At 44.1% G+C, this 13,293-nt stretch overlaps 1 protein-coding gene across 1 annotated transcript in view; it reads left to right on the top strand.

Moving 5' to 3' along the window:
• Positions 1-284: 284 nt before the first annotated feature.
• TAOK1 (TAO kinase 1) overlaps positions 285-13,293 on the top strand; it is a 59,898-nt gene continuing 46,889 nt past the window's right edge. Inside the window, exon 1 of the mRNA XM_080983328.1 lies at positions 285-727. The gene's annotated coding sequence lies outside the window, so the exon portion shown is untranslated. The remainder of the gene's footprint in view (positions 728-13,293) is intronic.

The raw sequence follows: 13,293 nt of genomic DNA on the forward strand, positions 1-13,293 counted from the left end.
ACGCGATTCCCCCTCTGGTACGCCTTCTCTTTATTGTCCCCTTGTGCGCATGCGCGCTCGCACCCTTCACTTCCCCTCCCACCCTCCTTCACCAAGCCGTGAGAGGAAGATAAAAAGCAGTTGACGTCTTTTTTTTCTATTAGTCCCACCCTCTCGCTTTTTTCCCTTGTGCGCACGCGCATTCCATCTCTCTCCCTGGCCCGCCCATTCGCCGTCTCCGCCTCCGCTTCTGGCTCCTCCCTCCTTCCCTCCTGCCAATCACCGCGCCTCCCAGTCAGTCCGCGAGCGCCGATGACGAGAATGGTCCCGTTCTGGTTCTCGCCGCCGAGCTCGAGCCCGGGCCCAAGTCTCGCGAGAGGGAGCCCGGTGGGCTGCTGAGGCAGTGGCTGAGGCGGACGAGGAAGGGCGGGCGGCGGCGGCGGCGGAGGAGGAGGAGAAAGAGGCGGCGGCGGGGACTGAGGCGACTGAGACTGGGGAGTCCGGACGGGGGAGGCCGGTGCTGGTGGCGGTTGCCCTCGGGGGTGGGGTGCGAGGGGTGTCGCCTTCGTCGTCACCATCCTCCTCCTCCCCCCGTCGCCCGTGAGGGAGGCGCCGGCGGCCTCCGGCCCGGCCCGCCCTCCCCGCCTCCCTTCGGCCCTCCCCGCACCTGGGCGGGCGCAGGCCGGGCGAGGGGCCTTGGCGGCGGCGGCACCGACATCGGCCACGGAGGACGAGGAGGACCTGAAGGGTGAGCGGCTGCGCTCCGCGGAGGAGGGCCGGAGGACGAGGGCGGCGGCGGCGGCAGAATCAGAATCCTGCTTGGGGCGGGGCCTCCTCGGGTCGTGGAGGGGGTGTGGGAGGGGTGTGGAAAGGGTTAAAAGGAGACAACTCTCCCCTCCTTCCAAAAAGCAGCGGCGGTTTGGGGGGGAGGGGACACACACCTGGGTGGAGGGGTCGACGTCTCCGGGGGGGGGCGATCTTCTTCCCTTCCCCCTTTGAAATTTACATGGGAGTATAGCTTCCGAATGTGTGTCTGTGTATAGGTTTGTATCTCTATGCAAGCCTGTGTATTTGTGTGTACTGTATATGTGTGTGTGTGTGTGTGTATGTATATATATATATATATATATATATATATATATATATATATATATAAATATATATATATATATAGTGTGTGTGTGTGTGTATCTATCTATCTTTATGTGTATGTATAGTGTATACTGTAGTGTATGGTGTAACATTCCCTTTCTCTCCACACACACACACACACACACACACACAGTCTTTTTCAGAGATACATTTTGGGGGGCACTGGAGACAATGTGTCTATGTATGGGTATTGCGTGTGTGTGTGTGTGTGTGTGTGTGTGTGTATTACATATAACAGGCAAATATATAGAGACATGTAATGTGTAATATTGAATTGTGTGTGTGTGTAGAAATTAATATAAATATATAGATACAACTCGATGGCACATGGGGGGCACTAGCGGCTTAGGAGGTGTCTTTCTCTACTGGGGAAGAATCAGGATACAGTATATACAAGGGGGAAGGGGTTTGTCATCTCTCTTATAGAATAACAAGGAGGCGTGGATGCTTTTAAATGGGAAAGAGTCAGGAATAGGAGATAACTGTCCTCAAGAGGGGGGAGGGAATCAGGACAGGTGTAATACCTCTGTTGGGGGTTGGACCTCTCTCTTCCACTATAACTTCATAACTAACATAGGGTGTATCTTTTGTTTTCAGTTTTTGTGGGGAGTGGGGGGAGTGTCAATGGGGGGGGTGAGGAATTGCCTTTTCCCAGTGGGGAAAATCTGAATATAATGTGAAGGGATAGTTTTCTATGGAGGGGAATTCTCTCCCACCCCCACAATATAGCACAGGGTTGTGGTGTCTTTTTATTGTGGGTGGGCAGTCAGGGCTTTGGAAAGTGTTGTGCCTACTAAGGAAAAGGATCTGAATGTGATATGGGGCGGAAGAGGAGGGCATCTTTATTGGGGAGCAGGAGGTGATTAGGATATCATCTAGCCATTCACATGATACTTTTTGGGGTATGGGTGGGTGTGGGCAGTGATGTCTTGGGGCTGCACATCAAGGTTTCCTTTGTTATTTATTTTAAATATGATATCCCGTCTTCCACTTATGCCAATAAAGGCCAATAAAACAACAATATCCCATCTTCCTATTAGAGAAAATGTTACAAAAACAATAGAGTTGAATAGCAGGGGGAGATATCACAGGAAGCCCACCATGGTTGATTGGTGTTCCTGGGGATGGGGTGCAGTGCTGCAATAGGGGAGGGCAGCACCCCAGATTGCTGTATTCCTTCTAGAGGTCAAAGGAACAATATTGTGGGTTGATTGCTTAGAGATGTATTCTCTTCATGGTTGGAACAGGTGACAGGAAGGCAGAATGGAATTGCTTGTGCTTCAAGGAGTGGGGGTGAAGAGGAAGGGCTGCTAGTGGATAAATTGTGATGTTCTTTCTCCAGGAATGTAATGTTTCATTTTTTGTGATTAAAAAGTGCTTGTGATTAAAAGTGAGATTTGTTATTGCAGGGTTTGTTTGTTTTCAGCATTAGATATGTAGTGGATAGTTAATCAGTTTTGTGACCTTTCCAAGTTTGAAACCCCTTCCCAGCTCTGTGAGTGCAGAAGACATCACAGGCCTGGCTAAGAGGGGGTTTAAGAGGGACATGTCTCCTTCTGTAGTATAACTCATAGAATGGGTCTGCTGGGGGGGGGGGATTCTTAGCTCTTGGAAGGCTGTGCCAGGATTTGCAAAGTGTTGCCCCTTCAGTTACGGCTCAGGGGCCTTTCTTTGTGCCCTGGGAGCCAAGCAGAAGACAGCAGGACCACCTGCCTATTTTTAGCTATGTTCCTCTGGGTGGTATGTGACTGTCTTCCCTCAGCCCACTTTTTTTTTTGGTCCCAAGACTGGGTGCACAAGTACACCAGCATTTCCTGGTTGAGATGATGGCCTGGACAGGATAGGGGAGTGGAAAGCTGCGCCCACCCCACGAAAGAGAAGCAGTTTGTAGCCTGCGTTTGCCAGTTGTGTCAGTATACCATTGGAGGCCTGTTCCAGTACCCTTCTGGGGGAGCCAGAAATACCCTCCCCTTTTTGGATGCCTGTGGTGCTGCAGAAGTCTTTCTCTTTCCACATACACAGCCCTGGAAACTGTGTTTTACCCTCAGAGGTGGAGCATCAGGAGGCATAATATCACCTCCTTTGGAAGGGTTGCTTCCTCTTTTCTTAACCAGTAACAGGACCAGCCTAACACACTTTCCCCCAGTGACTTGTGGGGATGGCAGTCAGTGGGGCCACTTGTCATTGATTTGGCCTGATCACATCCTAGTGAAGACCCTGGATGAAAGCTTTAAAAAAAATGTGGAAATGAATGCAACATTTATTTCATGTCTTCCTTTTAATTGGCCTGCTCATTTTTGCTGGAAACCTGCTTCTTTCAGAGTGACAAGAGAAAGGGGTGTGTAGTGTGGAAAAGCCTTTTTTTTTCATGCTGCCCAGGCTGCTAATTGATGGCTGTGACCTATATTAAAAAGGCCTTATGTTGATTCTCTTTAGTAATTGCTGTGCCCAGCAGCAAAACAATCATTTCAGTGCATCCAGTTATCTTTTGGGATCTAAGTGTCAGGACTTATGAGCTTTCGTTCCTTTATGATACCTTGTTTGACTATCTTACTCATTGCTGTTTGGCAAGATGGTTGAAAATATTCTTTGGTGGATACCAATACATATAAGTACTCTGGCATCTTAGTGAGGGGTGTGGTACAAGGAACTGAGTGAAATTAAAATTGTTTTGTCATGTGAGTAATATATTCATTACTTCAGTATGTTGATAAATACCATAACTTAAGCCTTAGATCTTCATGAGGTCATTTTTGAAGCCTTGGGTCTTCATGAGGTTATTTCTATAGCCAAGAGGAAGGTATTTTCTGTTTATTATGACAGAGCGTATTTTATATGTGGTTTATTTGGGAGGGCAGTGGCTGAAGCTTCAATTGAGAAAATTAAGCAAAACTGTTCCTTTCATTCTTGGCTAAACTCTGAATGTTACCTGCAAATGTGCCACATACTTTCTGGCATTAATTCTGTCTATATTATGTATGATTCCTTTCTTTTTACTAAATGCAATACTTTAAAACATTGGTCTTCAGCTGGTGGGTTGGGACCCACTAGCAGGTCACAGGCTGATCCAAGGTGAGTCAGAATAGCAGCATTACCACCATGCAAATATATAGCAAAAGATTAAGAAATGGGTCCTCAGATGCTTATTTGGGTTAAAAGTGGGTAAAATATTTTCAGTCTTGTTGTCAGACTTGCAAGTGGCAACTTGCCTGGCTGGCCATTTGTGGCTAGTAAGAATTGTCTCAAGGTGATAGGTGTTTTGTTTAAACCATTAATGTGGTAACGTGTCAACAAGACTGCTCTAGAATGTAGCTCATCATTGCATATGGAACTTGAATCCACGCAGTAGGAAACTAGGATGTAATTCATAGAGATGTAGATTTCTTACCATTTATATTTCTACAGTACTGTAGGCTGCTATACGCTTGTTTTTTCCACAGAAGAAATGGATGCTTATAACTTCAGACCTCACCCCTTTTAAATACAATATATCTTTTTACTATTTGCCAGCTGCTTGTGCCCAAGGACAAGCATGGCTGACAATGGGTTTGACCTTCCAGGTCAAATTCTTTGCAACATTTGTACAGTACTAATTCAAGCTGATGTGCCTCTGTGTTACATCCATATATTTTCTCAAAATACCTTCATATGTTGTTGGTATGCCGGGGGCCACTTCCTTTTTATGCCAAGCTTTTGATGGATTGCACCTGCCTAGAAAGCATGGGGTGCAGTCCTGAACTCTTTGTGGAAGGAATGAGTATTGTAAGTATTCCTACTTCTATCTTTCTTGGTTTAGAGACAATTTTGACAGTTTACATGGATTATTTGTTTGCTTCTGAACCCCTGAATAGATAGAATGGGGTGGCGGTGAAATAAGCTTTTTTATTTTTAGTATTTCTCATTCTGTGTTTAGATTTCTAGTATGTGGGATTGCTGAGAGCACTTCTTAATCCTCCAGCTTGTGAAGGTATTTTTCTAGGCCTCTTGTGTTGTGATTTATATTGGTTTTATTGCATTTTATTGTACCCTGTTGTATATTTTTCTGTTCTACACTTTGGAGACTTTTATTATTTTTAACCATTATCATCACCGCCTTAGATTTATTGTGTCATACTGAGACATCAGGTCAAAGAAATACTCATTCTCAATCATGGGTTTAAGGGCACTGTTTCTTTAGAAACAATAAACGGGTCTAAGTGCAGAGGTTAGTGGGTTCTTTTTTAAAAAACGTGGACCATCAAAATTAATTTTTTGCATGTAGCAAACAGGTGTTTTCTGAACTTTGTAACATCTAAAGTAGACAAAAAAATAAAATGGGAACATTTATGTATTAAATTTCTTACGAAACATCATAATCATCCCCTTCCCCTTTAAAATAATGATCCAGACATTTTCGGTGTTGGCATTTTAGAAACTGTTACTTTTAAACCAAAATATAACGTTAAATGCATAGGAGTTGGTGCACTGTGCCTAATCCTTGGACTTGCGCTCTCCCTCTTCACCTTTCATAGCAATTCTCTCCTTCTTCCAAACCATAGTTTGCCAGTTTGGGTGAAGTTGCAAGCTATGGTCTGCCAGGAAAACAGTGAGGAGAGAATCCATCCAGGTTCATTTACATAATGCCAAGCCGCTCCCATAACTCCTTACATATTTCTTCCTGTGATACAGGTACGTGAGGGAAAAATTACGAAGATAACAGATGAGGGTGTGTAAGACAGTACAGTATACGTTACTCTTTTTACAGATCACTGTACTCATTGCATACCTGTATACATGGTGTATGTAAATATTACAAGGCAGTTTACCTCAATCACACGGCAGCCATTCTCAAGAAACATACTTTGTAAAATCTTGTGTGAAGAGTTAAACGTTGTTGAAAGTGCAGGAAATAGTCTCCTTTTAAAAAAATGCTTAGAGTCAAATGGGAAAACCCATTAAGTTCTGAATTTTTGGGATTTGCTATTTTTTTCTGTCTTGTGGTTTTTCAACTGACCCTGCTTTTGTAACTCTCAGAGATATATTTGTTACAGTAGCACGTGATGTGCAGAATGAGGTAGTCTTGTTTCGTCACGATGCTGTGAGAGCATATTACCTGAAGATCTTGCAAGGCTAGTATTCTGGCTGAATGACTTTGAACTTGGCTGTTTGCTGGTTCAGCACATTTTAAATGTTCAAATTTCCTCTAATATTTAAACTGCTCATGTGGATTTTGTGTGTTAATTAAGCCGGAACCTTCAGCCTCAGGATTGTGTATGTCTTGGTGTAGCCTACAACTTCTGTCTTACCTTCATTGAACTTAATGAATCTTGTTCCATCAAAGCCTCAGCCAGCCTCTTTGTTTTAGACCCTTCAAAGTAGGCAGACATTTGCTGCCATCCTGCTGCTCTACCAGTTTGTCTAGCCAGGTGTATGGCACACCTTTTATTTTATAGCCTTTTAGTTCTACGGTTTACAAAAAGAATTCTCTGAACCCATATGAGTATATATACAAAGGCATACACATGACAACTTGGAAAAAAGCTTCCTGCGCCTGTAATCTTGTGCTTCCTCCTTCAAGACCCAACCAATTTTAGCAACAGTGGCAAAATGAAAAAAGAAGAACTAGTGCTTGGATGGGTGTAACTTAGCACCCCAACAGGGAAGCAAATTGCCCCTTCCCCATCAGCAAAGGGATCATTTTATGAGCGGCAAGAGGCAATAACCCTCTTTTCTCAGATGATCTGCATGCAGTGTGGCTGCCTGCTTGTGTGTGTGTTTGCATGCAAGAGTGTACCAGTAGCATTCAGTTCCCAGAGAGTAGGTCACATGTGAATATGGCCCTCAGGCCCAAAAAGGTTAGCCTCCCCACCATGGACAATAAGTTGTCTCTATCAGAGTGCGCCTCTCATGTGTCATGACTTCTCTGCTTCATCTGTCTGCTACTGCTGGCCTTTGCCTCCCCTTCTAGTGGCCTGCTTCATTCTGGATTACTTTCTGATATCAGGTGTGGGGCAGGTAAAGGCAGGGCTTGGTTGAAAGGGAGTTTGCAGGCACCAGTCATCAGCAGTGCCTGCAAAGCCCCTTTCAAAGTGCAGGGCAAGATAGCACTCTAAGCAGGGCATCTGAAGACCCTTGTGGGCAAATGAGGCCATCTTATCATGATTGCGACATTGTGATTGTGATTGACAGGTGGGCAGTTCCACCCTTCTTTGGAACTTTGCCCGCAAAGAGTGGGGGAGATAATAATCGGGCCAGACTCCCCACACTTGAGCCACTGCTTCTATTCCTGATGTAACATTGGGCTGCAGTCAGATGATTGTATCAGCTGGCTGGGGCTTGAAGACTTCCGAAATGTTGGTCCCCCCCTGATTGTTTAGATGATGATATCTAATTTATTTTCTGGCATGGGGTACATTGCCTTAAGAACCTCTTTCTATACCATGCTAGGGAGCTCTGAGTTTGCAGACTGTTTCCTTGTTAGAGGTGCTAGACTGTACACCTGGCCTGCCTATTTACTTACTGTGTTTAATTGATAAGAAGGTATGCGTTGACTTGGCATTTGGTTTTCAGGTCAGCTATTTCCTGATATTGGGCAGAGAAGCATCTGATCATTTCATACATATTTGTGGTTTTTTGTTGTAGGACTAGATTGCCTAGGGGCCACACCTGTTTCACTTCAAGATGCATTACACTGCTGGATGTATAAGGTGTTGCGTGATTGCTTTGAATAATACGTTAGTGCAGTGGCAGCCAAACTGTTTCACAGAACTGTCAGAAGGCAGTCCACTGTTATCAAGATGGCTTCTCCAGCCCTGCTTATATTCTCCTCCAGCGTTTTAGCTACAGGGCACATTGTATTGGGTATGCACTGAGATGCGTCCTCAAGTTGGTTCAGAACAAAACTGGCTAGTGGACCTGTGGAAACTGATTGCTCTTCCAGAATCTACTGCAATGCACAAGAGTGTCATGGAAGACCAGACATATGTACAGTACATAGGTGTCTCTGAAGGTAGAAAGCTTGAGAACCTTCACAGGGACATGCTTTTTTAAAAAAAATAAAATCAGTGTGGCTGTTAAAAGATAATCTTCCTGAGTCATGCTTCACATATATTTAGGCTGGGGGTCTAACTTGGCTATAACTACTCAACAATGTGAAGTGAGGATAGAGAATGTACTTAAAGCATCATCTCAGTGTTGTAGTAGTGAAAAACACAAAACTAACATAATGAATTTATTAGAGGAATGGAAAACAAATATGCAAAGATCTACAACTTGCTACAAACTTTGATGCCCAAGCTGACAACAACAGTCCTCAGTTATTTTCTGTATGGATAAATAATTGGTGATTATTTTTGTCTGTCAAACAATTTCATAGCAAACAAAGTCAAATAAAACTTGTAAATGTTAAACCGAGCAGAAAATACACCTGGAGTAGAGGATTTTTAACTGGATTAAGTTCCAGGCATGATTGAGGGTTAGACCTTTGGGAAGGGCCATAACACAGTGGTACAGCAGCAGCTTTTCATGCAGAAGGCCTAGGTTCAGTCCCCAAATAGCATCTCCAGGTAGGCCTGGGAAAGAGACATCCATCTGAGACTCTGGAGAGCCATTGCTGCCTGTTAGTGTGGACAGTACTGCATTGGATGGACTGTTAGTCTGACTTGGTATTAGGCTGCGTCCTATGTTCATAGGCCAGATGACTTGGATATACCGTATTTGCTGTTGTTAATGCAGGCTGAGTCTAGGAAAGATTTGCCAGTGGCTTGATGTTGTGAAGATCAGTTTTCTCTGTGGGGCCTGCTATGACTCTGGCATTTGTGGTTGTTGCATTATTTCTTTGCATACATGCACATGTTGCCCTTGCAAACAAATGCACAAAAGCTGGTAGTTAACCATCTTTTTACTTGCCCACCTACATCTCTGCTAATCACATCATCTGCTTGAAAGGAGGATAAGAAACTGTTCAGATTTCTAAAATCCTTCTTGTTTGGTCTCTTGATGATGTAAGTGGCTGCTTATAAGCCTGCTACCCAGCTACATTCTAGATGGAGGCAAATGTTTTAACTGAAATTTTACTGAGAGACTTTTTTCTTTTTGCATGCGTGTATCATTGCAAATAAACAAAATGTGTGAGTCATTGTGTGCAAGTTTGAGGGGGCCAGATACAAGGAAAGACGCTTCTAAGAGTGAGTGTGAATTTGCAGAGAGAGGGCTGTGTTCCAAGGTCACTGCTGCTATCATGACTTTTTGGGACTGGAATTCTCCAGTACTGATTCAGAATCTATGAGAAGCACTGAAAACATGTACTAGAGGAAAATGAAGCCCTTGGCAATTTCCTTGGGAAAGTAAGGCCAGTGGAGGCTGGTCTATCAGGGCAAATTGGGCTCTGATCCACCAACCTCGCCCAGCCTGCCCTCACCTGCTTCCCTTCTTACTGATGGCACTGGCTGTGAGCTTCCTCCACTTTGTCATCCTCTTAGAATTCAGCAGGGAGGAGGGTGGAGAGAAAGTTAGAATTAGTTGACTCTGCCTGCCATTGTCTTATCAGTCCCAATAAGCACCAGCTACCACTCAGTTAGACTTAGTTGAAAAAGCAAATCTAGGTACTTTTGCAGAGAAATGGTAGCATTTCTGTAGGCAGAACTGTTCTCCATCCACTTTTCACTTGCCTTACTCTGTTGGGCTCAGATGAGATGCTAATCTGCTTGTTTTGCTGAGTAATCAACTTGCATAATAGTTGTTTAGTTCTAATGAGCACAGATAAATACTGAAGTCTTGGTTTAACAAAACACTTTGAGGGTGGCTAATTTTTAATCTTTACACCCAATAAAGCATTTTTGTTTTCTTCTTATGTTCTACTGGCTCTTTCTTGGAAATAAGTAGTGGAAACCACTTTTGTCTGTCCCCACGATCCATTGTAAAAGGGATCTTGGGTGAAGGTGGAGATGGGTAGGGAATAAAAGCATTCCCTATACCTGCAGTTAACTCCACCCATTTTTTCAGTTTGTGCCTCTTGACCGAGAAGAGAAGCATACAGTGGTACCTTGGTTTTCAAACGTAATCCATTCCGGAAGATTGTTCGAGTTCCCAAACATCTGAAAACCGAAAACTCAATACGGAAAACTCAATACAGAAGCTGCATAGCATGTTTGCCTTCCAAGGTGTGTTCGAAAACAGAAGCATTTACTTCCGGGTTTACAGCATTCGAAAACCGAAGTGTTCGTCAACAGAGATGTTTGAAAACCGAGGTACCACTGTATTTGCAAAACAGGGATTGGAGTGCTTGGAAGTGAGAAGTACAGTGGTACCTTGGGTTACATATGCTTCAGGTTACATACGCTTCAGGTTAAAGACTCCGCTAACCCAGAAATAGTACCTTGGGTTAAGAACTATGCTTCAGGATGAGAACAGAAATTGTGTTGCGGCGGCGCGGCGGCAGCAGGAGGCCCCATTAGCTAAAGTGGTGCTTCAGGTTAAGAACAGTTTCAGGTTAAGAACGGACCTCCGGAACAAATTAAGTACTTAACCCAAGGTACCACTGTACCTTAAAACCACCTTCCTTTGTCATCCTTCCCAGTCAGTTTGGACTGAGGTGTTAACCCTCTGCTCCAATTTAACATTAGGTCACAAAGAACTTGCTGTGTGAGCGTTCAAGAAAAATAAGCCCAAAGCCTCTATTGAAGTGCACAAAAGTAGTTTTGTGTGAACCTGCAGCTGATACATTGTCTATAAGAAAAATCTGTTTCTTTGAAATTTAGCCAAATAGCATTAGTTGAAATATCTGTCTGATAGATGGTGTTTTTGGCCTCTTGAAATTTATTGAAATGCAGGGAGAGAGGAGGAAGTTGACTCCTGGACCTTGCTAGGGATGCATGCCTTCCACTAGGCTGGAAGAACAATGGCTGTGTGTGTTTATTTTTACTCATCTTCTCCCCAAATGTTGGTTAACAAGTTGTTCTATTCAATCATGTGAGGGTTGGAGGGATAAATGTTGGAGTCATACTGCCCTGGTGAAGCAGGACCAGTTGCTTTTTCTCTCTTGTGGGAGTCGTAGTCTGAATAGAGTGGTACATTTCAGAAACATGTAAAACTGTAGTAGTTTGGCTCCTTCAGTCCACAGAGGCTTAGAATCTGGGATTAGGAAGCAAAGAAAATGCCATGGCAACGTAAGGCAAACTCCGCATCCAGAATTATGAAAAGTAACAGCATGATTTCCTTGGTTTGCTAAGTATGTTTGGCAGAATTTACCATTTCTGGTCACACAATTCTGCTTTTTAAAAATTCAGGTTTTTTGTGTAAACCAGCCAGTTTCTAAACATCTTTCCACATCCTAGATGCTAAAACAAAACATGGACATGTTTATAACTTTTCTTTCTTGAGCTTCCCCACCACCAATTGTGAAAAATACTGATTTTACCATCTCGCTTGATTTTTAAATGTGCTTGATCTTCAAGTTCTAGTTGTTTTTCCTTTCTGCTTCTTTTGACTGGCTTGATCTGTTTTCTCAAGGGAATTTGCCATGAATTACCTTTTGAACACTGCCATGAATGAAAATCTCATTAGTTCATCTTTTCTCTCCTGTTTGAGGGATTTATATCTTGTATGTGACTTAGCGTGGCAAATCAAATAGGCTTTGGGATATTTCCTTTGCATGCAAAAGCCCCCAGGTTCAATTCCTGGTATCTCTAGGTAGGGTTGGGAGAGGCTCCTGCTAGTTACCCTGGAGACTCACTGGCAGTCAATGTGGACAATGCTGAGCTAGATGGACCAGTGGTCTGACTCAGTTTAAGACTATGCTACTATGAAAGATTTGAGGTGCAAAATGAATTTCCTCACCCTTGATTTCTGCTAACTGAGATGTCAGAATTCAAGCAGCTTTTGGTGTTACCTTCCCAACGTTGTTCGTTTTAATTATCCCATTACTTTGGTGCTCAAGCAGTGTTCCACTTTGTTCCAAATCGATAATAGCTTGTTTTCTGGTACACTCTAGTTTTAGCTGATCTGAGAGGTGCTTGCACATGAAGCTGTCCCCACCCCCACCCCCCGCTAAATCTGTTGTGTGTGTCATTCACATGTTGTAGGTGATAGATGTTGTAGGTGTTTTATTAGATTGGCTGCTCTCTGGTCACCCTAGCCTTTGAGGGCTGTGTGAACTGGGCCGTCTTGTTCAGTGCCATACCCTGACAGCATTCCATAGATTTCAACTTCCAGATACCAAGGGGTAGGCAGGCCTGCCGTGGTTAGATTTGCACTAGGAAGCCTTAGTTGGAGCCTGTCCAGCAGGATAGGTACTGGAGCATGGTCAGATGCAAGCAGGATATTCAGGGCTGACGGGAAGGACTGGAGCAGCAAGTCAGTATCAAGAACCAGGGGAGTCAGCCCAAGAGAGCAGGTCAGGAACAAACAGGCAGCAAAGGAGGAGAATCAATAGCGTTTACTTTTGAGTAAACATGACTGCAGTTGTGCTCTGCCACTCAAGTGACTTGAAGCTGATATGCCAAAAACAGGCTGCACTTCAGATACATAGGACACAATTTGTCTGCATCCTGACTCCTCAGTGTATGGTGGTTGTTGCTTAGATTGGGTCTCCCGTCTCCCCCCACCCCTCAAAGTTAAAAGTGCAAATCCATCGTTGCCCCTTGTCTCCTCTCACATTTGATCATTAGGATGCACAAGTAAACCATGCACTGGTAACCTCAAGGTTAGATTACTGCAGTGCATTATACGTAGGGCTGCCTCTGAAGACAGTTTGGAAACTTCAGCTGGAGCAGAATTCAGTGGCTAGGTTGCTCACCGGAACAAGACGGTTTGAGTATATTACACTGATCCTCATCTGACTTTACTGACTACCAATTAGTTTCCAGGACTAATTCATAGTGCTCAGGACCATAATACCTCAAGGACCACCTCTTTCGATATGAACCCACTCGGACCCTGATAGCATCTTCTGAGGCCCTCCTTCATGTGCCTCCTCCCCAAGAGGTCTGGAGGGTGGCAACATGAGAACAGGCCTCTGCAGTGGTTCCCTGACTGTGGGGTGCTCTTCCAGGGAGGTTCGCCTGGCACCTTCATTATACACCTTTAGGCATTATACACCTTTAGGCGCCAGTGTTCCTCTTTAACCAGGCTTTTGATTGATTGACATCGTATGCCCTTTCAAAATGTGTTGGGGGGTTATTGGGT

The sequence above is a fragment of the Podarcis pityusensis genome, assembly GCF_964106645.2.
Source record: "Podarcis pityusensis genome assembly, chromosome: 15".
Classification (NCBI taxonomy): domain Eukaryota; kingdom Metazoa; phylum Chordata; class Lepidosauria; order Squamata; family Lacertidae; genus Podarcis; species Podarcis pityusensis.